This window comes from Ipomoea nil, unplaced genomic scaffold, assembly GCF_001879475.1.
Source record: "Ipomoea nil cultivar Tokyo-kokei standard unplaced genomic scaffold, Asagao_1.1 scaffold0980, whole genome shotgun sequence".
NCBI classification, from domain to species: Eukaryota; Viridiplantae; Streptophyta; class Magnoliopsida; order Solanales; family Convolvulaceae; genus Ipomoea; species Ipomoea nil.
Window position 1 is genome coordinate 1,117,096 of NW_017617408.1, and position 27,932 is coordinate 1,145,027.

General features: G+C 38.1%; 2 long non-coding RNA genes across 2 annotated transcripts; one reads left to right on the forward strand and one right to left on the reverse strand.

Moving 5' to 3' along the window:
* The first annotated feature begins 2,552 nt into the window (after positions 1-2,552).
* LOC109179798 lies at positions 2,553-3,368 on the forward strand. Its single transcript, XR_002053982.1, has 3 exons — positions 2,553-2,600; positions 2,853-3,124; positions 3,258-3,368. It is a non-coding gene; the product is annotated as an uncharacterized LOC109179798 (long non-coding RNA).
* Positions 3,369-22,763: 19,395 nt separating this feature from the next.
* On the reverse strand, positions 22,764-27,312 carry LOC109179850. Its single transcript, XR_002053988.1, has 3 exons — positions 27,226-27,312; positions 24,041-24,043; positions 22,764-22,774 (listed from the first exon to the last, which is right to left on the reverse strand). It is a non-coding gene; the product is annotated as an uncharacterized LOC109179850 (long non-coding RNA).
* Positions 27,313-27,932: the final 620 nt, after the last annotated feature.

Consider the following 27,932-nt stretch of genomic DNA (forward strand, 5'->3'; position numbering starts at 1 on the left):
TTTGAGTCTTGATTCTTTTCCTCGTATGATTCCTTTTGTTTCTACTTCAGTCATGGGTTCATCTGAGCATCCGTTGTCAAGTTTATTTGTTGAAGGCTTAGTTAAATCTGATGGAGACAGTTTTGAGTGGAGGTTTTATACATTTCAGAGGACCTGAACGTGGGACCAGGTGGAACTAACTATATTATTATTTTTACATGCTCTTGATCTTGGTGACTCTGGCATCTTGTCAAGTGCTGGTGGTGATGGCAGTTCAGTGGGTGGTGGAAGGATCCATTTCCATTGGTCAGATATTCCAACAGGAGATGTATACCAGCCCATTGCTAATGTGAAAGGGAACATTTTTAATTTGTCAGGTTCATATTTCAACAGATAGATTGTACGTATGTTAATAGAAACTTTTACAGTTTGGTTTGAAAATTTCTAACTATTGTCATTAGAAATCTTCGGTAATGGTAATCGGTACTTGAAGGACAATATGATGCTGTATCATCCTCACCATCCAAAACATAACGAACACCTCTATGCCACTTGGTTTTGACTGATTGTCAGGGTTTTTCCAAGCATCCAGGAAACTGAACTTTCAAAGTGCTTATTTGCAACCAGAAAATATAAAATATATATCATACTTTCTGGGATTAGATCCTTCATCCTGGTTTTATTATTTTATTATTTAATGTGTGTAACATTGACATTAATTGCACAGGAATACTTTGTAGCATTTGGTGGATGGAAGTTTACTTACATAACCTTCATCTTCAAACTCTATGTAGGTCTATGTGTTGAGGAATTTGAATTTTCTAGATGCCAATGCATATCCCAAAAAATTAGGTTACTTATCTCTACACACACACACACACACTCAAGATTAAATTACTTCATTCATATGTTAGTATATATCATGATTAAATTATTTAGTTGATTCCAAAATCACCTTCCTTTCTAGCCTCCAGTTAGTTGTAGGAGATATTCTCTTGTTATAAATTATCACCATTTTTTTTTACCTTCAATTCCAGCCATTGTTTATGTTGGGTTTCTAGTAATTTTGGTTTGTTCTTTTTTCTTCCTCAGTGGTGGACTGGGTGGAAAGGAAGGAATGGTACTGTATCTGGCAAAGCTTGTCCCAAAGGACTTTATGAGATATTCTGTGAAGTAAGTCCATAATTTCTTGATTAACATGTGCTACAATTTTGTTATAATGATGAAGTTGATTAAAATTTAGACTGGCGGATATGCAAATTGTACACATTAGATGTTTTTGCTAATCTCCAATAGGATCAATGAACTTGTTCATCTATGTTATGATGCATTGGCAGGCTGAATCTGAGATTATGCTAGCAATTTATGAGCTAGGTTCTACCAGTGGTAGAAAGTAAGTGGTAATATACAAATTAGATAGGAATGTTGAAGATTAGGAATACAAGTGCCTTTCAAATTAGTAGTACAAAGAGAAGAATAAGAGAGGAAGAAACCAAACTTTGCTCATGGAATGGTCAAAGTGGCCAACACTTTTTCACAAATTCTGAAATCCATATTCATATAGCACTGATAAGAAAGCTATTACAACTGGTATCTACAGGAGAAAATGCAAGGGCTAAAATTAGCTCATGTCTTTGGGAGATTTCATAGCAAAGTAAACTCAGTGGCCACAAAAGCAAACATGATAGATGTTCCAACTTAAAGTTCCTAAAACACAAAAGCATCATATCATAGAAAGAAAAGTTACTTCAACCGGAAAATTACTAAAATACCCATAGCTGGCATTTGTCATTCTCGGGAATAGTTTCCAAGTTACTTTTTGTCTGGTTCCTAAAATTTCATTCCCCTCAATTTTAGGTAATGCGAGATTTTAGTGAATGTTAAATTTGGAAATGTGACAACCTGAGTCAAGTGCTCTTTAGCATTGAATCACAGCATTTACCTGTAGGGAATTATTAATGTATGTTTTTAAATTCTGAAGCAACGTTTTGTCTTGGTAATGGTTGTATAAAAGTGTTCTTTTATGACATCTCATGCTTATGTAGGCATCATATCAAGCCTAATAAGAAATGAATTGTTAATTCTTCCACATATCGGAACTTATTCTTTTGATAGCCTAAGAAGTGCAATATGTTTTTGAAAAATAATATACATTTAGAAAAGAACACCTTGTTGATGCATGCATGCACAAGTTTATAAAAGTAAACTTTGGAAATGCAATTTGGTAATCCAAGGTTTGTTTATTTTTTTTTCCCTCTTCCTGTAATATATGGCCAAATGGGTCTCTTAAAAAATGTAATATTTTTCTATAGGTGTTGAATGATTCATTTAACTACATGGCATTTTTATTCTTTTTTCTTTCAATTTTGGGCTTCAAAAAATTGGCAGTTTGAGTATATTTTTACATTTTTTTTTTAAATAGCATGTGATGTCTGAATTTCTTGGCCATTTTTCCTTGCTGAGTTGCTGATATACTTTTTAAATCATTGGTTTTATCTTCTGTATCTGCTCAGCCTTGTCCACTTTGAACTTTTATGAATGCTACTGGATCTGATGAAGACCTTTGTATTCATGCCCAGCAGATGATCTTCCAAATTGTGCCATTTATGTTTCTATCCGCGGTACATTAAACATCACCTGTTCCTTTTAATTTATTGCGGTAAAGACACTATTGCAACTCCTTTTACAGACATGGAAACTGCATTCCTGTGGGTTTTTTTTACAGATTCCTTCGTTTGTTTCTAGATCTCCACTATTTGAAATCCATATTTTGTGGATAATTTATTGCTAGCTAGTTTATCTATTTCCACTTCATGAACACCAAGTCATGATTTAAAAAAATAATCTGTAAGCTAACATTAATATCCTAACAGGTGGTGTTACAGATCTACCTTGTCCTTACAAATGTGTTTCAGAGAGATATCACATGCCTCATTGTTATACAGCTCTTGAAGAGTTAGTTTACACATTTGGATGGTCGTGGTTATTTGGTCTTCTTCTTTTGGGTGTCTTAATTCTGTTAGCCCTAGTGTTGAGTGTAGCTCGAATGAAGTTTGTAGGTGTTGACGAGCCACCAGGCCCTGCGCCCACACAACAGGGTTCTCAGATAGATCACTCATTTCCATTTCTTGAGTCACTAAATGAGGTTTGCTCAGTAACCTTGTACACTAAAATGTTATATATTATCTTGTCACCTTATGGAATGTAACTGTGGATTTAATATTTACTTTGGTTGGGTAGGCTGGGACTGAAAATTTGTAAATCTTACACACTTTCAGGTTTTGGAAACAAACCGTGTTGAGGAATCCCAGAGCCATGTGCATAGAATGTATTTTATCGGTTCGAATACATTCAGTGAACCTTGGCATTTACCTCATACACCTCCAGAACAAATAAATTAAAAGAGATTGTATGTTTATGTGCTTTTTCTTTCTTATGTTGTATGCCAGTCTTTTCTGTTAAAGTTTATGCTAGTGTTATACAATATTCAATTGCAGCAAGGGAGGAACGTAACGAGAGGAAAGAGATGAAATGCCCCTCACCTCATTGGGAATTTTTATTTTTATAACATTATATTGGTAATTTTTACTGGCACACTCACCAAACCCCAACAAGCATATACAACCACCGAAAAAGAGCTTCTTTCCATAATATTTGCTTTAGACAAGTTCAGATCATACCTATTGATGTCTAAGGTCATTATTCACACAGATCATGCAGCAATAAGATATTTGATGTGAAAACGGGAAGCCAAACCGCGTTTGATCCAGTGGATCCTTCTTCTTCAAGAGTTTGATGTGACCATCGTTGCTAGGAAGGGCACTGAGAACAACGCAGCGGACCGTCTATCCCGGCTAGAGGGAAATAGAGATGCCGCAGAGAGATAAAAAATGCTTTTCGGAGGAAGAATTGTTTGAGATAGGCATTGCCCCGTGGTATGCAGACATTGGAAATTTCTTGGTAGGAGGAGTTCTTCCAGGCTATCTAGATGTTCACATGAGGAGGAAATTAAAGGCTGAAGCGAGATTCTACTTTTGGGATGAACTGTACTGTGCCTTTTTCGAGTTTGTGCAGATCAAATGATTCGGAGATGTGTGACGAATGAGGAAGGACAGATCATTACAGGAGATTGTCACCGAGCAGGTCATCATTCAGCAAATTGCACGGCTAGAGGAGTCCTAGAGTCCGGATTTTATTGGCCATCCATTTTTAGAGATGCCCAAAATTGTGTACGGTTGTGCGACCGATGTCAGCGAACCGGAAATGTTACACGGCGTGACTAAATACCCCAAACATTCATATTGGCATGTCAAGTTTTTGACGTTTGGGGATTGGATTTCGTCGGGCCATTTCCGGAGTCGAGAGGTTGCAAATACATCCTAGTGGCAATTGACTATGTTTCAAAGTGGATAAAATCCGAAGCATTAAGAACCAAATAGTGTCATAAGATTTTTGAAGCGGTTGTTCTCTCGGTTCGGAATGCCACGAGTGATCATAAGCGACCAAGGTACCCATTTCCGAAATGTAGCAATGAAGAGGATTCTTTAGAGGTACGGGGTGCAACACGGGGAGGTGTCCCGTATCATCCCCAATCTAGTGGGCAAGTTGAGAATGCTAATAGAGATATCAAGATTATTTTGGAGAAGACGATGGCTCGACACCCCCGGGATTGGGTGGACAAGTTAGATGATGCATTATGGGCGTTTTGTACGGCCTACAAATTACCTATTGGCAGCACACCATACATGTAACACCCCCTTTTTCTAAACTCTAGAGCCCATAAATAAACAATCTAAACAGGATTAATCAAGGTAAGATTAATTAAACTAGGATATAAAATCCAATTCAAATAACTATGAGGGATGTCACTGCCACAGTTACCCACTCAGAGTAACTGCGCAGGGTAAACAAAACTACTAAGTACTAGAGTCCAAGCTCAACAAAACATCAAAAAAGGGGAAGCAATCCCCGGTGTCTACGCACCAACAAAAGTAAGGTAGTTTAACTACAACCATAAAAAAAAAAAAAATACTAATAAGGAAAGAGGGGTACGGATCTAGCATCTACTAAATCTAGAGCTACGCACTACTCTATCAACGCGTGCTTTCATGCACTGGGTCCACCTGAAAGGGGTTATAAAAGCACATAAGAAAATAAACCCGTTAGAAATTAATGCTAAGTATAAACCCACTCAACCCTGTAAAATACAATAGATGTTAGAAAACAGTTTTCATTCACACACATTCTCAAGTATGAACATAAGCAATCAAGATACTAAATCAATAGATCTCAAATAAGAATACTTTATATACTTCTATATGCTCGAGAACCTATATTTTTATATAAACAGGCATTAACTCATAACTCATACTTTTGCACGTACATGTACGGAAAATAGATACAAATCATCTATAAGCTACTATGCACTTCTAAGAATCATATTGATAATGTCAAGATAGATACTGAAATGGACTGATGTTTATCAGATAAGGTCATACTTTCATTTCAATGCTTACAAAATGAACGATACTATACTTCTCATATAATCAAAGATAGGACATATGCTATGCCGTGATATAAATGGGGATGTGATGCTATAAATATATATACTTATACCCTCGCTCTTTATTTAAAAAGAAATACTTTTCTGTGGAGGATCTCTGTTGAGTCACTTGACTCGTTTTTTTTTTTTTTTTTTTTTTTTTTTTTTGAATGAACTCGTGGGGGAGGTAGGAACTTCACGAATCGTGAATGGACCTATCCTGGCTCGGCAATCTACCCGGCCTAATACTCATATCGCCCACAAAATCGGTACTCATGGTTCTTATAACTCTGTGGAATCAGGTATTGTACCTTGAGTGTGCACACCCCCTAACTAGGATTCCAAGCCTAGCGGGTAGTATCGAACCTAGCAACTCGGGATTGTTCTTCCAAGTTACTTCTAGAATAAACTATCGGTCCTCTGTGACCGTTTCTTACTTTTCTTGAAACTTCTTTCTTTCTCTTTTTTTCCGAAAGGATATAGTCCTAACGGGAACCTCCAAAACATAGCTTTTGCTCCCTTAATATATATACTAGTTTTTTACGCGCATTGCGCGATTAGGATAATGCCCAATATTTTTTTTAATAAGTACTTTAAAGTATATCAAGGCAAGATTATATTGGAATTGTTCATGCATAGATAATTGAATGTTAAATTTGCGTATTTAAATAGGCAATTCTAAGTTTACAAATGCAAGATAATATAGTTAAGATTGATTATAATTGTCAATAAAATAATTGTATAGGTATGATTGAAACCAAATACGGGACATAAGGGAGTGCAAATAAAAATTAGGTCATAAACTATTAAATATATACTAATATTGAAGAGCTAACTGCTGATTGCCAAACAAGGACAGTGCGAGATAGTTTCTCGCTTCAATTTGTTGTGTGATTCGAATACTTTTTTTGTCAATAAATCTCCCAAGTAGTTAATATGACTGTTTTAATTATATTTTTTATTTTTTTAAAACAATTATTATTATTATTATTATTATTATTATTATTATTATTATTATTATTATTATTATTATTATTATTATTATTATATTATTATTATTATTATTATTATTATTATTATTATTATTATTATTATTATTATTATTATTATTATTATTATTATTATTATTATTATTATTATTATTATTATTATTATACACTTAGGTTATTTTACATGTTAATCTAAACAGCTAATTTTTTTAAATATCTTTTTACCAACCATTGATATAATTTGCTGATCAAATTCGCTAATATAATCTGCTAATGCTAATTGCTAACTGCTGATTGTCAAACAAGGACATTGCGAGGTAGTTCTCACTTCAATTTGTTGTGTGATTTGAATACTCTCTTTGTCAACAAATCCCTCAAGTAGTTGATATGATTGACTTTATTAATTATATTTTTTTTTTAATTTTTTCATGGTATTAATAAAATACTTGGTAAATAAATATATAGCATTATTTGGTATTATAACTTTGATATTTAATTAAAAAAATAGTGTTTTAATAGTGCACAAAAAAAAAATAGACAATGTAGTGAATATAATCAATTGATGAATTTGTACATTTGAGAAATATAAAGACAATATAACTAATAAAATTATTTCTCTTAACTAATTTATTGATAATGAATAATTTTTTTTTTTAAATAAAGACATTGTAGAGACAATGTTGCGAATATAATCAATTGATGAATTTGAATGTAAAGAATTTTTATATTGGAGAAAAATAAATACAATATAACTAATAAAATTATTTCTATTATTTAATTTATTGATAATGAATAATTTTTTTGAATAAAGACATTATAGACACATAATTCTAAATTAAAGAAATGCATATGAATTATTTTTTGTTGTAGCTACTAAATTATTATTTTAATTTAATAAGAGTAAAATTGAGTACTAATTATGCCAACTTTGATTGGGATGAGGTTCGACCTAAGACCTTTCTTATTAAAATCAATGAGTAAGTTAACGGTGAACTAAACGAAATTAACGGAAAAGATAATATTTAACGGAAATGTTAACGGAAAATTATATTCATTAAGGATAAATTAGGAAATCTTAAAGGAAAAATTAAAATCTGATCAATCTGAGCCATTCATTTGATTAAAAAATTTGACCGCCATTTTTTCTACCCATTATAGGCCTAACTCTATTAGGCTCTTATTAGTATAGTCGATATAATATATATATATATATATATATATATATATATATATATATATATATATATATATATATCACATGCAACTTCTTTTTCTCATGCTAGAAATCTAGATATCATGCAAGCTTCTCAATGCACATATAGATCTCATATAACTTCTCTTTCTCATATTAGAAATCAAATTATCATGCAAGCTTCTCAATGCATATAGATATAGATTTTCCAAAATAGATATAAGGATTTGAAAATAGCTTAGGGCTTCACTTTAAGCCCTCTATTGTGCAATAATCTTTAAAGTGGCAAAACAGACTTTTTAATGAAATGTTTGGAAAACAGTGACTTATGCAAGCAATCTGAATAATCTCATCAATTCTTCTACTCATGACCTAAGCAATGCAATATTACTCAAATAACTCTTGTAAACAGATGCCAACCTGATACTTCATAACTTTGAATCAATAGTCAAACAAATACTCAGGGACCAATTTCATACATTGTCTGTTAACATGCTTCTACTCAAAAATCATACAAATACAACTCATACTAGTGTGTCGTTACGAACCCGAGTGTCCGAGCCTCATGGACCCACAAATCCCGCTCCGAAACAACACATAGCTAAGCCTCAAAGGGCCCGGCCTCTCCTTAGAATGGCCTGGCAGGCCTAGGTGGCGGCTCTTGAGAAGACCCGCCACTTGGCTCCCCAAGTCGCGGTCTAGAGTAGCAGATCCTGTCTAGGACCGCCACTCTGATCCATTGGCTAACGGGTCATACCAACGGATCCTTCTGGGATCCGTTGGCAAGGTCCACACGGCCAACACAGGGTCTCTTGCAGAGAGTTCCTAAGATGCACCAGATGGTTCAATCTCCATTTCTAAAGCTCAAACCTCAACAAAATCCTTACAGACAACCATGAATAAATCATATAACATCATCAACACACAATAAATATATTATCATACATTCTCAATCATTTCTAAGCATCAAATCTCAAGAAATTTAAAAACATATGGCTAAAATAATAGATATAAGAATTCATGGTTTATACCTTTGAGCTTTGCTATTCCTAATGTGAATCCCTCCTCTTCTTCAACAGAGATTTCCACCCTCACCTCCTATTTTCCCCAGACAAAGATAAATACAAGCAACACCCATCACAAACCCAAACATACAGTGAAAGATGAAAGAGATGAAGAAAGTGGATGAAGGAATAATGTCAGGGAATGAAAATGAATGGAGGAAGATAAAAATGGATGGAGGAAAAGCTTATTGTGTTTTCTTTCTTCCTTCTCAAACTTCTTTCTTAGCTTAGGGTGAAAGAGGCAATGGAGGGGTTGAAAATGATTTGATGAATAGTGTGGTTTATATAGAGTACGAAACCCTAGGTAAGATGTTGGCTGAGAAGGGCACTCACTTAGACTAAATTAGTGTAATAAAATAGGTTTAAACATCTTAAGAGATAAAATTGATTTCTTATAAGGATGTTTTTAAGTAAAAACATTTGACTCAGATTTCACATGTTCCTCTCAGGTTTCTCTTAAATTGACTTTTTGGGTCAAGACCCGATACATAGATAAACCCAAAACTTAGGATTTTCGAAGTAGTCTAATTTTTGGTGTAGAATTAATAAAATCACAATTTAAAATATTTAATTCATACACCTATTTTAGAAAAAATTTCGAAGGAGTAAAATAATTATTTTGGGATTTTTATAAAATAGGATTTAGGAAAATAATTTTTGAGTTGTCACAATACCGGTTAGTCTATGGGAAGGCTTGTCACTTACCGGTTGAAATAGAACACAAGGCATATTGGGCAATAAAGTGATTGAACGAGGACATCTGTTTGGCCAGACATGAGCGATTTCTACAACTAAATGAACTTGAGGAGTGGAGAATGCTCGCGTATGACACTTCATAGAGCTTACAAGGATAGAATGAAACATTACCATGACTTACACATCAACAAAGGGAGAGAATTTGCAGTCGGGGACCGAGTGTTGTTGTATAATTCAAGATTGAGACTCTTCCCCGGGAAACTCAAGTCTAGATGGTTCGGTCCGTTTGAAGTAATAAAAGTCTACCCTTATGGGTCACTAGAAATTTCACATCCGGAGAGAGGAAATTTTAAGGTTAATGGTCAACAAGTGAAGAAATACTATAGAATGGACCCGATAAATAAAGAAGAACCACACAATAAGATTGGAATCATTTGGGGATGAATGAAAAGAATGTCAAACCGTCGGGCTAAAGACGTTAAAAGTAGCGCTTCTTGGGAGGCAACCCAAGGTTTCTTTTCGTTTTGTTATTTCCAATTATTTCACTTTCTTTTTAATTTACCTAACTTTCTTTACTCTCTTGTGTAGTCCTAAAACTTCATTTTCAGGGGATGAATAAACAATGGCATGAGAAATTGAAGTCAAAATACAAGGAGGCTTATCATTGCATATAATGCCCCTCACAACGCATGTTGTGGAGTGAGTTGAACTCTCTGTTTCCAAGCAACGACCTCCACAACGCGCGTTGTGGAGTGCGTTGATCTTTCTGCCTCAAGAAAAAGAATCCCACAACGATCGTTGGGGAGTTCGTTGAGCATGCTGAAATTGGTAACAACGAGCTATTCGATATTTGTTGTACCAAACATTGCTTGTGGAAGGTTTTGAAGTTGGCAATAGAATTCCGAAGCAAACACCGCAAGAGGCATTCGGCTAGCAAGGGACCATCATGAAAACAAAATGGAAGAGGGATAATTCTAATATTTTACCTCTATTTTCAATTTTAAAGTGTGGAAAGGAAATTTTTTGATGTACACTTGCTTGAATGGCTTTGTACTCTTTCACAAAGGATTTAGTTTTCATTTGCACCCAAGTCCCGACAAAAATCCTAAAGTGTGGAAAGGGCCATGCACTTTTGTTTGAGACCGTTGTTTTCTTTTCCACTTAGACTTCAAGGCAACATCGAGGACGATGTTCAATTTAAAGTGTGGAAAGGGAAGCATGTTGTTTTCTTTTCCACTTGTGCTTACACTTCTAGACTTTTTTTTTTTTAGACTTTTACACTTTCACATTTTCCCAATCTCCTGAAAATGGTAGTTGTAGGCTAAAACCCTAGAGAGAGAAGGAGACAATTTTACATTTGGATTGAAGAATTGTTGCACATTTGGAGTTGGACTTTGCATTCAATTGGTAATTTCTATTTTTTTTTTAGCTTGATATATCTTTGAATTCTCTTGTTCTTATTTCTATTTGCAATTCTTCTCATCTCCTAGGGTAGTTGATGCATGTTAGATTTAGGTTTCTTTGATTCAATGATAATGATTAGCTAGATTTGTGTGGTTGAGTTGAGATCCTTGATACTATGCTCTCTAGGTTGATGTTTTTGAATGTTAGTAGATGATTGTGATGAATGTTGCTATGTGTTGGGCTTGCTATGTTGTGATCTTGTCGGATTGATGGCCACAATTATGCAACAGTCAAGGAAGGAGGGATGAGCAAGAGATTGCCATCCCATCCTAACCTAGAAGCTCACTATCCCCGCCCTACGATTCGAGAGGGCTAGGCCCGGGAGAGGTGGTAGACAAGGTGTTTGTGTAAATGCCTCCGCCTACATAGGCAAGGGAGAGTCTAGATCCTACGCGATTTGTAGTTGTGCCTCTAACCTCCATAGTAAGACTATTCATTACGCATTCCCATTAGCAATTAGGCATGTAATCAACCTAGTAGAAGCATAGCCAAGGTGATCAATTCAACTGCTCTTTTACTACCGTAAACTTCCATGTTGTGCTCATATCACTTTCGCCATGTTGTTAAGTTGCCTTGCTTACGTAGTCTCGAGTAGAGGCATATTACTCTCTCCAATTTGTCGTCCTTGAGAGAACGACACTCGGGGGAGTCTTTCCTCATTTACACTTCCATCCATCACCACTGAATGAACATACGTCATGGACTTGCCGCATACCCAGGAGGGTATGCGGCAGAGTCCTGCCACTTCGTGGTAGCAGGGCATGAAGGGCAGGGCTTTGTACCCTGCCAGTCACGCCCAATACCACACAGGGGGCCTGCAGCGGGGTTTACAAGCCCTCCCTACCTGGTCATGTGTGGTATAGGGCCTGGGTGAAATGCCTTTTTGCCCCTGGGGTCGGCCAGAGTTTGTTTTCGCGAGTCCAGGTGACTCGTACAGCTTGGGACTTGACGTGTTTCGGCCAAAATTATTAAGCATGACAATGTGTAAAACCATTTTCAAAATAAAGTTTAGTACCCTATTTTACAAGTTGCTCAAGTGTGATGGTTAAAATGTGTTGAATATGATTACATGGGAGGAAATATTTACTTGATGAGTCCATTGATGACATGTTATGGCTTTTTCCTACTTCCAAACCTGTGACTTCGAACCTTTGACCATCCACTTGGATGGATAATCCGGATGCCATCACACTACATGGTAGTTGGCTAATTATTCCCTTTTTAAATGTATATATAAATATTTAGCTATGGCATTGCATGCACACAAGATTTCCCATCTTTTACCAAAATGCAAACTTATATTTTCATCACCTATCCCTATCCCTATCCCTATTTTCGAATACTATATCTATAGTTTATTTCTAAAATAAGCATCGTGTATGGAAAGTATTTTAGAATGACATGTTATCCCTATTTATCCACTTGTGAGGAAAAAGTATATTTGTGGAGGTCCTGTTGGAACTCATGTTCCTTCGGAAGAAAAATGATGAATGATATGATGAATGTGAGTCCGGTTGAAAAATCCTGGATAGTTAATGTATGAAGTAGCTTAGTCGAAAAATACTAGGCTACTAGGGCTTAGATATTACTCGCTAGGCTTGGAATCCCAGTAGGGGGTGTGCACACTAAAGGTACGGTCCTAATTCCAAAGGTGTATATTTTGTGGGCGAGATGAGATTAGGCCGACCGATTTTGCCGAGCCCGGATTAGGTTCATTCACACTTGGTGAAGTTCCTACCTCCCCACCTTTATGATGATTTAGATGAGATTGATGATGCATTTATGATCTATGAGAATGTTTAAGTTACCTCCAGTATTATTATTACCTATTAAATGATTTATTTCTTGAGAGTGAGTGTACCTATTTTATACATTTACCTCATTATAAATCTAAGTTTATGAGTCATGGATTTGTATACTATATTTTATCTCCTCACTTATGCATTCCAGTTCTGTTATCTTTTCCCTTACTCGCTCTCATCTTTGTGAAGCATGATTATATAGAGGAATGTTACTTTGGTGTAGCATGTGGGTGAGTTTATTTTATGCTTATCTACTTGTGGAGTTAGTTGATGTTTGTACATATTTTAAATGCTTATGTGAATTGTTATATATATGTATGTAAATACGTATATCTATATTTGCGTAATACTCTTGTTCCTACATGTAATGCCTTGCGTAATTGTTGAAAATGCTATTTTTCAAAATTATATTATTTTACAGGGTTGAGTGAGTTATACTTATCATTTTATGCTAACCGGGTTCCTTTGTATGTTTTTACTTAACCCATTTCAGGTTTTGTTGGTTGATGTTGAGCGCGCATAGAGGAAGTTAGGAATCCTTATTATTTTGCACCTAGCTTGATGTTTAGACTTCGGATTTGTGGTAGTATGTTATGTTTTGCTTAGTGCCTAGACACTTGGGCCTGTGTGCCCTGTTTTGCTTATTGATGAGCTATGACTCTAGTTTTCGGGTCTGTGAACCCTTATGTTCATTTTGAGGAATTGACTTAGCAATTTTTCTTGGTAACCATCTCAGTATAGGTGGTTACGGAGGTAGCATCCCCAAAATATTAGCAATGAATGACCCATTTATCTATCTTTACCTTCTTTCCTTTCGTTAAGTGTTGTTTTAACCTAGGCTCAGAAGTCTAAATTTGGGGGTGTTACAAGTTGGTATCAGAGCCCTAGGTTGAAGTCCTAGGGAAGTTAAGAAGTGACTATAGGAGCCTAGGAAAGATGATTTATAAGTGGAGTACTTAAGCTTGAGAACTTTAAGTTGAGATCCTTTAAGGTTTCTAATTCCTTTAGGAATACGCGGTGAGATTGTGAGTTAATTGCGCATGTTTGTTGTATTATGTGCTTTGCTTTTTTTTCTTAGATTTGTGGTTTTTGCACCCTGATGGTGTGCACCTATCTGGTAGGTTCCTATTTGTTAGATAAGTAGTTGCCTTGTTTTAGCTTTGTTAAAAACTTGAGTAAGAAGAGAAAAGAGTTTGGACGTCTATTGATGCAAATGTAAAGTAGTAGTGAGTGCATCTAGACAATCGAAGAACTTGATGAAGGAGGCTACTCTGCTTGTGGTTCAGAGTCAGCTGTAGCAGTCTTCGCTCAAAAGAGTCGGTGTTTTCTCTCGTGCGGTATCGTTTGCAAGAATATAAGCTAAGCCCAAGAGCCGAAGTGAACCTCCACGCACATAAGTGACAAGATATGAAGAGAAAGAAAGTGATCAGAGCTTAAGGAGTAAGGATTTAAGGGTTCTCAATCGTGAAAAAAGGACAACTGTAGATGCTGATGTAACAAGGATAAGTCAAATTGCGCCAAGCTAGTGAATGCTTTTGGATTGATGGTGAAGAGACTTTCAAAGATTAAACTCCAAGGTTAAAGGTTAAACTTGGAGCACTGAGAATTTGGACTTAAGGTTGGGTTAAACAAATGTGAAGGTGATTCCATCTATCATTGAAGAGATAAGGAATGGATAAGTTAGAAGTTGTGAACCCCGAAAGAATGAAGTCTAAGACGAAAAGAAAAGTTGTAACTATGTCGTCTGTGTTGGGTAAATAAGGTGGAAAATCCCAAAAATAATAATCCTACAGAAAGACTATTATTATATGGGAAAAACAAAAAAAAAAGGGAAGGAAAAAGAGGATGATTTGGATAGCAATTAGCACGAGTTTGAACAAATCGTTTTTTCCTTAAAACCTTATTTGCTACCTCCCACAAGTATGAACACTGTTGGCTAAAGAAAGAGAGTAGAAGCAGAGTTTTGGGGCTAAAAACATAGTGGAATTCCTTTGTTTCTTGTACTGTGTAAAATGCTACTGCTCTACCCTCTCTTATATAGGGGTGTTGGAGTGATAGCATTCATCATGGCAATTAATTGGTATTAAAACCAATTGTGTAACACCTGCAACAGCCATGACCACTAACTAGGATTAAACTCAAATTTAAAATTGGAATTAATAGAAAATTAATTCCGAAACTGTTGAATTTAATCCCTGAACGGTCACTGCCAGAGACGACGAAACGTCCTTACCAGAGAATGAATCTTGTTGTAGAAACTTTCTCTTCAGTTTCAGTTTCGGCCTAAGCACACAGTGCTATGGCCGAAACTTAACCCGCAAAGCTTGCCAATTTCGGGACAACATTCGGGCCCGCAGGTGCCGGCGCACACGAGCCTCTATGCACCCCCTGCCCCCCGCGCTAAGGAGCCTCTATGCTATACATTGCTACAAGCTCTAAAAGAGTTCTTGTATAAAGGGGGGGGGGGGGGGGGGGCAAATCCTCTTTGCAAACCAATGTGGGACAAAAACTCACTTTTTCCTTCATTTTCCAACTCAAATGGGTCTACTTTGAGAATCAATATCTCATTCACCCATTATCCGTTTTGAGCGTACAATATACCAATCTCTTCGTCTCACTACGAAGAACCCGAATCCACTTTGAGCCGACCCAAATCGGAAGTGGACCCCACTGATAGTTGTACCACAAAATAGCTACTTAATATGTCATTTTTTGCCATTCTAAGCTATTTTTTCCAACAATCCCCCACATGAATGAAAATTGATTTCCGGGGTATTTTTAAAATCGGAAACAACTGTGTTCAACGGTCGATCCCTGCATAGGATAGGTAGGGTCACACCCTTTGAACCTTCCCTCGTGAAGATACATTTACTCTACTGGCTGTACGGTAGAACGCGATGTCTTTGAACCGACTGCCGTTTGTGTAGACGATGACATATCTTACACAAGAACCTCCCAACCATGGTTTGTTCTCATGACTGTGCCCATTTTGGTCGTGGGTCACCATTCTTGGTTCTGCAAGAGTTTGTGAAGAATTGTGCCCATCAATTCTCCTTTGAAGCAACCCTCACTTCTATCTCACATAGGTGATTCTTTTCCGAGTATCCCGCATACTCATACATGTCAACCGACATTCGAATCATTAAAGCATTAACATGCTAACCTTGAGCTGGAGCCACTGTTTTTAACGAGGAGTGGTAGGGAATCCGAGACCCCTACAGTGACACGCTCCGTTCCATAATTTAGTTGCCCCATTGAACCTAGGTGCCAGCTTGGTTGGGTATCCACTATAGAATTTTTAGTCCAAGGGCTTTAGACCCATTCCTCATCTCAACTTCTCCACAACTTCTCTACATAACCCTTTGGTTAGCGGATCCGCTATATTGTCTTTTGACTTTACGTAGTCAATCGAGACAACACCAGCTGTGAGCAGTTGTCTAATGGTATTATGTCTACGATGCACATGTCTAGACTCACCATTATACTTATGACTCTGTACTCTCCCAATTGCGGCTTGACTATCACAATGCACACATATTGGAGATACAGGTCTTTCCCAATTAGGAATATCCTCTAGAAAATGGCGTAGCTATTCAGCCTCTTCACAACATTTGTCCAAGGCTATCAGCTCATATTCCATCGTGGATCTAGCTATCACGGTTTGTTTAGAGGATTTCCATGCACCGGATAGTGTGAACACGTAGCTACTCGTGGACTTAGAGTCCTTAATGTCAGATATCCAGCTAGCGTCACTATACCCTTCAAGTACAACATGATATCTCCCATAGTGCAGCCCTAGGTCCCGAGTATACCTCAAGTATCTCATAACCTTCACTATTGCCGTCCAGTGCATGGCACCGGGGTTACTCGTATATCTACTAAGTTTACTGGCCGCGAAGGCAATGTCCGGTCTAGTACAACTTATCAAATACATCAAACTACCAATAACCCGAGCATATTCTACTTAAGAAATACACTCCCCGTGGTTCTTGGTTAGATGAACGCTTCGATCTAATGGCGTCATAGTCCTTTGATGATTATCCTTGTTAAATTTTTCAAGGATTTTATCAATATAATGTGATTGGCTCAACACAAGACTATCAGGTCTTCTAATGATTCTAATCTCGAGAATTAAATCAGCGAAACCCATATCTTTCATGTCAAATCTTGCATTTAACATGTTTTTGGTAGACTTGATCATACGATCGTTACTACCAATGATGAGTATATCATCTACGTATAAACAAAGGATGACATAGCCGTCTATCGTTTCCTTAACATAGACACATTTGTCACTTTCGTTTATTTTAAACCCGTTAGTTAACATCGCATGGTCAAACTTTTCGTGCCACTGCTTAGGCGCTTGTTTTAAACCATAGAGCGATTTAACCAGCTTACACACTTTCCTTTCTTGGCCCGGAACCATGAACCCTTCTGGTTGTTCCATATAGATTTCCTCATCTAAATCTCCATTTAAGAAAGTTGTTTTCACATCCATTTGATGAACTTCCAAATTCCGCAGCACGGCTATGGCAAGTATCATCCTAATGGAGTTTATTCTCATCACAGGATAATATGTGTCAAAGTAATCAAGGCCCTCGCATTGCCTGTAACCCTTGATTACAAGCCTAGCCTTATACTTCTCGATGGAACCATCAGGTTTCATCTTCCTTTTAAAGACCCACTTGGATCCTAAGGGTTTACTACCCGGGAGAAGATCAACAAGTTCCCAAGTGTGATTCTGTAGGATAGAATCCACTTCACTTTTTATAGCCTCTTTCCACATTGGTCCTTCCGTAGAAGTCACGGCTTCTACATACGTTCGAGGCTCATTCTCTATCAAACAAGATAGAAAATCGGGTTCGTTTTCTAATAAACAAGTTAGAGTACCCGAATTGTACTCTAACAAGTAAGTTAGAAAATCAGGACCGAATGATTTTTCAACTCTTGCCCGCTTACTACGTCTTGGCTCGAGCTCGGGTTCTTTCTCAGATTCCCCACTATCATTATCCATAGTTTCGTCAAACATTCGTTTTGACGTACTTGGTCCCTCGTTGGACCTACGAGGAAATATATTTTCGAAGAAATATGCACTCCTTGATTCTATTATCGTGTTCTCATGTACGTCCGGATTATGGGACTCATGTAATAAGAACCGATAAGCACTACTATTATGTGCATAGCCAATAAAGATACAGTCTACCGTCTTAGGACCTATCTTTACTTTCTTCGGTGTTGGTACTAAAACCTTGGCAAGACACCCCCACACTTTCAGGTACTGGTAGGAAGGTTTCCTACCGTTTCACAGCTCATAAGGAGTCTTATCGAGCTTCTTGCGGGGTACCTTGTTCAAAAGGTAATTACTTGTCAAAATCACCTCACCCCACATGCCTTGAGGTAGGCCCGAACTTATAAGCATCGCATTCATCATATCTTTCAATGTACGATTCTTTCGTTCGGCAACACCATTCGATTGAGGTGCGTAAGGTGACATACGCTCGTGTATGACACCTAGACTTGCACAAAAGTCACCAATAGGTGCTTCGTACTCACCACCTTGATCGCTTTTAACTTTCTTAATCTTTCGATTAAGTTGGTTTTCAACTTCATTCTTATAGAGAATGAATTTTTCCAAGGCTTCGTCTTTGCTTTTAAGCAAATACACATAGCAATAACGTGTGCTATCGTCGATAAACGTGATAAAATATTTATTACCACCTCTCGTTTGTATCGATCTAACATCGCACAAATCACTATGGATTAATTCTAGTGGTTCAGTTTCCCTTTCAACCGATTTGAAAGGTACTTTCATCAGTTTTGCCTCAACACAAATTTCACACTTGTTATTTGTGTTAATTTGAAAATTAGGAATATGGTTCATGTTAATTAATCTACGTATAGAATTATAATTAACATGACCTAGTCTACCATGTCACAAACTGGAAGACTCAAGCAAGTAAAAAGAAGTAACTTTGCTCTTATTCATGACAATAGGCATTACATTGAGCTTAAAAAGCCCATCAGTTACATAACCTTTGCCTACAAACATTCCTAACTTAGACAAAACAACCTTGTCTGACTCGAACACCATACGTAGGGGTGTTAGCGAACAGAGCTTTCGGCAAACTACTCGTGTTCGTGTTCGGTAAGCGTTCGTTTATGTTCGTTTGTTAAGGTAAACGAACATTAACAAACAAAATTTAGAGCTCGGTTAATAAACGAACAGAGCTTGAACAATTGTAAGCTCGTTTGCTAAGAGATCGTGAACAAGCTCGTTTGTGTTCGTTTAATAATGTTCGTGAACAAGCTCGTTTATGTTCGTTTAATATTGTTCGCGAACAAGCTCGTTTAGTGTTTGTTTAATAATGTTCGCGAACATGTTAATAAGGGTAATAAGGTAATTTTATTGTCTTAGGGTTTTTAACTCATCCAGTCCTCGCAGCCATCCTCATTCCTCCATTCTGCCAATTCCTCCCTACTCTTCTAGTAGGGAACTAGAGAAGTTCGCAACAGGCAGCGAAGCCACCAACCCACCAACCCACCACCGCCGGCGACGTCTGCCGTAGCCACCATCACCATCGCTTCCGCTAACCCTTAACCACCGCCATAGCCACCAACCCATCATCACCGCCGCCGCAGCCTCCATCACCGCCGGTGACGTCCACGTACCTAGTACCGTGAAGCAGACCGAAGCCACGTCCACTACCGCCGAACCCACCACGTACCTGGTATTCTCCACGAGGATCTGAGCTCTTTTACTTTTATTTATTTTTATGTAATTTTGTTTTTCTATTATGCCCTTTCTTCTTTGTTAGTTTTTCATCTCAATTTCTAGTTCCTGTGTACACAATTTCTAGTTTACTTGATTCTCTCATTCACGTAAGCATATTCCTTTTTCCTTCCTGTAATTTGAAGGGTTAGGGTTCATTTGAAGGGAATCATGAATCAGTAGTGGATGAAATAGAGGGATCGACAACATTAATTGGGTATGAATTTGTGCAAAATATGTATGTGAAGTATTGTTGTTTGTTTTCTGGATCTGAAGCTAAAAAGGAGTAATATATTTGTTTGTGTCTGTGTATGTATTATTTTTTTATATATAATATCAAGTAGCATACATATATATTTGTGATTATGGGTATATGTGTGTGATTATATAATTGATTTTGGGATTTCTGAGTTTTCTACAAATGTATATGAAGCAGCACAATGAGGTGGAGCTATCTGGTCTTGGAATGGGTAAAATGATTGAATCGATTGTGAGAAGCTAAAGTACAAGCAGCAGGAACCCGAAGATAGAATTGGGAACCAAGAACCAGACTATAGAATTGGGAAGTATGTAGCAAAGTTCTGTTATCCAAAGTGGGCTTTAGAAGCCTTTGTCACTGCAAATGCTGAAAGGTTTACTTTCTTTTTTGCTAAGGTCTTTAATTATTTTTCACCCTTAACTAGCTATGAGCTTCTATTTTGATTATGGTTTGTGTTTAGATTCTCCGGTGTTTGGCTGATAAATCGTTGTGGGAATTAGAGATGAGATCTATTGTTGGTTTCTAGCTCAGAAGAAAATGAATCATAATTAAACGCCTTAACCGAATCAGGGTATTCACAGTGATAAGTTCATCTATTCTTGATAAATGACAGTTGCTATTGAAATCTAGTAAATATCTACAATGATGACAATAGTTTCTATTTGGCAAACAATTTTTGGTGAGTTCATATGCTGCATCCCAGAGCTGCTTTACCCATTTTTGAGATAGATAGAAAATGCAAGATGCGGAATCTACATCTTAACTTGAATTTACTTTTGATGATTTTGGCTTGTAAGATTAACAAAGAGTTTGCGTATTCTTTTAATCTTGTTTTTATTATTTTTATTTATAGTTATGTTGTTTATTTCAATTATTTGGTTATTGTTTGTGAACGTGTTTGTGAACAAGTTTGTTAACATTAATGAATATGTTCGTGAACGTGTCATGTTCATGGACGTGTTCATTAACGTTATTGAACATGTTCGTGAACGTGATTTTTAACGAACATGTTCGTGAACGTGTTTGTTAATGTTAACGAACACGTTCACACACATGTTCGCGAACGTTAACGAACACTAATAAACGATTAACAAACGAACACGAACAGGATTTTCAAAAAGCTTAACAAATGAACACGAACACGAACAGGATTTTCAAAAAGCTTAACAAATGAACACGAACACGAACATCCTAAAAAGCTTAGCAAACGAACATGAACAGCCTCTGTTCGTTTATGTTCGGTTCGTTAACAGCCCTAACCATACGGAATCCATGCTTGTTCAACAGCGAGCCAGACACCAGATTCTTCCTCAGCTGAGGAACATACAGCACGTTGTTCAACGTCAGATCCTTCCCGGAAGTCATCATCAGAACCACCTTGCCCACGCCTTTCACAACAGACTGAGCAGAGTTTCACATCCACACCTTCTCGCCCTCGACGATCTCAAAGGTGTTGAACATCTCTCGGTTGCAACACAGATGCCTTGTTGCACCAGTATCGATGAACCACTCTCGTGGGTTAGAGTCCACGAGGTTCACCTCAGTCACCATAGCCGAAAGGCTAATCTCGACCTCCTTCTGACTACTTTCTTCAACCATGTTGGCTTCAGAACTCTTGTTCTTCTTCTTCGGAACTTTGCATTCAGAGGACTTGTAGCCAGACTTTCCACAATTGAAGCATTTTCCATGAAACTTCTTCTTGGTAATGCCTCCATTCGAACCCAGCTTTCGCTTGTCCTTTATGTTCTTCTTGGAAGGAACACTCTCGGATAAGAACCTTGCCAAGCTGAGACTTGCTAGGTAGAACAACATCTTTTGTTGCCATCGCTTGAAGTTCGATCCGACACCGGTGAACTTCTCCCGCTTTTTAGCCGAACCGCTCGGTACCAAAGGTACCGGAGTCATGGGAATGTATCCCTCGGTGCTCCCACCATCTTGTGAACCAATGTTCATTGGTGGTGCTTGGGAATTTGCAACATTGTTGCCATTCCCACCATTGTTGTTCTCAACAACATTTTCCTCCCCATGAATTGGCAAAGCAAGGTTCTCCATTTCTTCAAGGAAATTAGGAGAAAACAACCAACAGGAGATAAGGTTTTAAGATTTTTGGGTAAATAAGGTGGAAAATCCCAAAAATAATAATCCTACGGAAAGACAATTATTATATGGGAAAAACAGAAAAAATTGGGAAGGAAAAAGAGGATGATTTGGATAGCAATTAGCACGAGTTTGAACAAATCGTTCTTTCCTTAAAACCTTATTTGCTACCTCCCACAAGTGCTAGGAGCGTTGTAGCCTAGGTTTCCCAGGATAAAACGTGCTACGATTCTTTGTTTGAGCACCCAAACAAAGAACCCGGCAAACAAAGCAAAGTATGAACACTGTTAGCTAAAGAAAGAGAGTAGAAGCAGAGTTTTGGGGCTGAAAACATAGTGGAATTCCTTTGTTTCTTGTACTGTGTAAAATGCTACTGCTCTACCCTCTCTTATATAGGGGTGTTGGAGTGATAGCATTCATCATGGCAATTAATTGGTATTAAAACCAATTGTGTAACACCTGCAACAGCCATGACCACTAACTAGGATTAAACTCAAATTTAAAATTAGAATTAATAGAAAATTAATTCCAAAACGGTTGAATTTAATCCTGAACGGTCACTGCCAGAGAGGACGAAACGTCCTTACCAGAGAAGGAATCTGGTTGCAGAACTGTTCAGTTTCGGCCTTGAGGCCGAAACTTTGAGCTGTTAAGTTTCTGCCTCAAGGCCGAAACTTGTGGTGTTCAGAAATGAAATTATTGCCTAAATTGTAGATATAGCATTGCTCAAAAGATGACAAGTCATAGCCCTAATTAGAAGATAATAACAACATTACTAGGACAATTTTCCCAATGTAAAATTGACTTGATATTGATTTAAAAGTCAATTGTTATTTGTCCAATGAAGTGTTTAGAATTCTGATTGAGTTGATTCATGAAACGCATACATTATTTATACACAGAGAGTTACCAGAAAGCTACCTAAAGAATAGGAAACTACCCAAGGAAAGCTATAACATCCCATAACTATCTAACGGTCTAATATGTCCAAATTCAAGTTTATTGATGAATCTAATTTAATATAGAAATTATTTCACATGAGTTTTGGACATTGAAATAACTCTCAAATCTTAGTGTTTTTTTTTTGAAGGTCAATCTTGCGATTGTATTAATGAATCAAAGCCGAAATAGCGTCAAGTGGGATAGCATCCCAGTACATAGTTTGATCCTGTGTAAAAGCTAACGAAGCTAAAGTATGCGCATGTAAATTAACCTGTCTAGAGATGTAATCCAAAGTAATACGATTAAATAAAGACATAAGTGTTCTGTATTGGTCAATTGTGACCCCAACGTACGAATGGGTCGGCGTGTGTTGGTGCCGGATAATCGTAGTCAATTCCATGCAATCCGTGAGTAAACTTACTGATGTGTTGTTCCGTTCAAGTAACCAGGACAGTGCTTCCTTGTATGCCTGGGCCTCCGCCATAAGTGGTGAAAAACAAATCGGTAATTTGCCATTCCTTGCTGCCACAAAAGAGCCATCTGGCGCTATAATCAACATGTCGTACGTAGCCTCGCCTGTGTCGTGTCGGTAACCCGCGTCCACATAACACCGTAGACCGCCCTCCCTTGGTTCGGTTAAATGCTCTGAAGCCGTTGCCGGCTCGGTACGGCTGGCCTGGGCAGCGCTGTATGCCTGTAGCGCTACGGTTGCTGCTCTGGCTAACTGGACAGGCTGCGTCGTTGATCCCTTCCACACAGCTGAATTCCGGGCTCTCCAGATATAATATAATATTGCTACCATCACCTGGGTCTGCTCCTCCGTCAAGACCGCCATAGCCCCTTTTAACCATGTTGTAAAAGAGTCTGCAATAATATTAGTGATAGGCAATTGTGTTATATTCCATACAAGTCTAGAATATTCACAGAGCACTAAAGCATGTAACACATCTTCATGATCTAAACCACACATTGGGCATGTTGGGTCCACCTCCACCCTTTTAAATATCAAGTTAATGGTTGTTGGCAAAATGTCACATATGGCTCTCCACAAGAAAGTTTTCCATTTGGGGGGACTTTTACTTTCCACATTGTAATCCATTTATTGAAAATCGCGGGATTATTTTCATAGTCACCCACAATACGCCTATAGGCATTCTTGACCGTATATGTCCCCTTTGGGTCACTCATCCAATACCATGAGTCTTCGTAATCAAGACTAATAGGGATTACATTTATTCGCTCCACATTCTCAGGAATAAACAAGTCAGATAAAATATGTGGATCCCAGGTAAGAGTCTGTAAATCAATTAATCCTGCAACCCGTGCCTCCCTCAATTGTTCTAGCATTTCTGTTTGAATCAATGGGCTAGGATTATCTCGTAACCACGGATGCCCCCATATTAAAGTTGTCTGTCCATTCACAATCCTCCTTCGCACCCCTGAGACTACCATTGCATGGGCTGCCATTATACTTCTCCAATAGTAACTTGGGCAATTGCCAATAGTTGCATCTGTAAAACTGGTTGTGGGATAATACCTTGCCTTATAGATTTTAGCTGCGAGTGTTCCTGGGTCCGTCAAAAAACGCCATGCCTGTTTTCCTAGCATAGCTAGATTAAAAGCCCTTAGCTGTTTAAAACCCATACCACCATACTTTTTTGGTATGCACAACCTGTCCCAAGCCTTCCAATGTATTCCCCTGTCTCTTCCATTCCCCGCCAATACTTATTCATAGTTCGCTCAATTGACTAACAAACAGTCTCAGGTAACAAAAAGACGCTCATTGAATAGGTAGGCATAGATTGCGCTACACTTTTCAACAATACTTCCTTACCAGCCTGAGAAAGTAACTTTTTACTCCACGAACCAATTCGTTGCCTGATCCTCTCCTCCACATATGAAAAAACAGCTCTCTTATTTCTCCCTACAAAGGAAGGTAGGCCCAAATATTTCCCAAAATTGGGTGCTTGCACCACCCCAGACAATCCGCTACCTGTGCCCTGTCATTCTCCTGGGTATTTTTGCTAAAACATATATTAGATTTATTATAATTCACCACCTGGCCTGACAATTTCTCATACCTTGCAAGGCACTGCCTTATAACTCCCGCCTCCTGGATATTTGCTTTAAAAAATAGGAGACTATCATCCGTAAAAAATAAGTGTGATACAGGCGGTGCCCCCCTTGCTACTCTGCATCCATGTATAGATCCTGCCAACTGTTCATACTGTAATATCATCGAGAGAGCCTCTGCACAAATAATAAATAGATACGGAGAGAGAGGGTCTCCCTGCCTGAGTCCCCTGGTTGGTTTTACACGCCCCCTGCTATACCATTGACCATTACAGTATAACTAACAGTCGTTACACACAGCATAATGAGCTTTATCCACTTCTCACTAAAACCCATAACAGTCAGCATCCTTTTTAGAAAGTTCCACTCCATTCTGTCATAGGCCTTTGACATATCTAGCTTCAATGCACTCCAACCCACTACACCACACTGCTTTCTATTTAGATAATGCCCCACCTCTGCCGCTACCAAGATGTTGTCAGTGATTAGCCTTCCCGGGATAAAAGCACTCTGGGATTCTGATATTAATCCTCCCATTAGTGTTTTCATCCTATTTGCTATCATCTTGGCCATAACTCTGTAAATGACATTACTCAACGCAATCGGCCTTAAATCTGCAACTGTCTCAGGCATCTCTTTCTTAGGGATCAAAACAATGTTAGTATCATTTAATCCCTCGGGGAATACACAGGAATTCAACGCATTTGTTATAAAGCCAGATACATCTCCTCCCACTATCTCCCAAAACTGCTTGTAGAAACCTGGGTTTAACCCATCCGGACCCGGTGCCTTATCCGGATACATTGAAAAAAGAGCCTCTTTAACCTCATCAGTTTCAAAAGGGAGGTCTAGCATCATACTCTGTTCTAACGTGACTCGTGGGGTTAGGACCCCAAATAGCGGATCATCACAGCTCAATCCATTAGAGGCAAAAATATTGTCAAAGTAATTCAGTATAGTGGAATGCATATCATCCCCCTCCACCCAGTTACCAGCATCACATTTAATACTAGAAATAAAATTCTTTTACCTACGTGCAGAGGCATACCTGTGATAGAATTTTGTGTTTGCGTCAGCCCCGCGTAGCTAGTGCTGCTTGGCTCGCTGCCTCCAAAACACATCCTCCTAGGCCTCTATTCGTTTCAGGGAATTCTCAATCTGCTGGTACTCAGCTAGCGCCACACAATCTCGCCTATTCTGTATGGCATCTTGCCTCTGCTGTAGCTGGTTAATTCGTTTTCCAAATTTATGAAACTGGTCCCCCCCCCCCCCCCACCGCATTAACTTCTCCCCACACAACTACTGACAATGCAGCAATCCCTCCGTTTTCCCCTCATGCCAGGCCGCTTCTACTACTTCTTTGCACCCCTCATCTAACAGCCAAGCCATCTCAAACCTGAATCTCCGCGGCCCCCTTCTCCTTGGCATGCAAATCGCATTAATACTGAGGAAAAGGATCGAGTGATCCGAAGCCCGGGTTCGAATGTTCTCTAACCATGCATTCTCATTCATCAGACCCCAATCATTCGTTATTAGAGCCTTGTCCAACCTTTCCTCTATCCAATTCGGCGTCCCCTTTCCTTTTTGCCACGTATATTGGTGACCTCTCATTGGCATTTGCATCAAACCACAGTCACCACAGCATCTCCGAAACCCCGTAACAGACTATTAGGATACGGATTTCCCCCCTTCTTCTCAGCCTGATATAGAAGATTATTAAAGTCCCCTATCACCACCCAGGGCAACAAGGATCTATCCTTCAGAGTGCGAAGTAAATCCCATGTCTCCTCCCGCCTATTTCGTTCGGGGATACCATAGATACATGTCATGCGCCATAACCTATTAAACAAGCTTACTTCCACATCAATATGACTCTGCGAGTAGCTTAATAGTCTTACCGTATTATTCTTCTTCCATAAAAGCGTCATTCCTCCACTCAATCCATCGTTATCAACATAAAACAAACCCTCATACCCAAGCGTAACACGGATCCGTTCTGCATGTACCCGTGGCACCTTTGTCTCCATCAAAAACACAAAATCAGGCTTCTTACTGGACGCTAGGCCCACAATCTGTCGAACTGTTCGTGGATTGCCCAAGCTCAAATCTTAGTGTTTAGACAAAATGATAGTGCCTAATTTTTTTTAAATGATTTTGCACAAAAGGTAAACCAGGAGCACTAATTTTTATCAGTAACCCATTGGCCCGAACCCTTGATATTGAATATTTGATTAAAAAGAATCCACATGCCCTAAATCAATCCCCTAAGGACTGCGATGCTCAATAAATTCTAATCTTCATATTGACTAAATATGAGATTGCGGGATGTTAGATCCTTCTCTGAAAATGACTTGTACAATAGGGGGTGTTTGGATATTGGCTGATCAGCCATTTTTTAGCTGATTTGACCAATTTTAGCTGTTTGACTAGGTCAAACCGCTAAAATTAGTGTTTGGTAAAATAGCTTGTTGGTATAGCTGATTGGAACAATAAGCTAATTTTCAAAATGCTAATAGGGCAGCGGCGTTTCTATAGTAGCTGATTGCAATTAATTCAAAATGTTAAAATTATCCTTTCTCTAAGACTTCTCTGTTGAATTGTTTCATACCTTCATCTGGTAAATTATCCTACTCCATCGCAAAGCCCAACAGTAGTAAAGTTCTTTTTCTCATGCTTTCTCCATCAATTGTCAATGCCTTCTCCGTCCATTGTCTGTCTAATGTTATGTACTTTATCAAATTTTGTTTTTAGTATTTTGTCTGTCTAATGTTATGTCATATTGTTTAATTGTGTTATTATTATTATTATTTATTGCCATGCATCACACGAGTGCAAATACTATAATTAATAAAGTGGAAAAGGGATGAGAGATTTAATATAATTAATTATATATTGGTCAGGGCAAGGAATTCGCAGCATTATATTTCTCCAAGCCAGGTTGAAGTAGTGAGTCAAGGAATTTGCATTGTAGAATTTCTGCATGCACCACATCGATCTTGCAATAAGCTAATAAGCTAGTTGTGGTTCAAGGAATTGGCAGCATTATATGCCTCTAGCTTAGCCT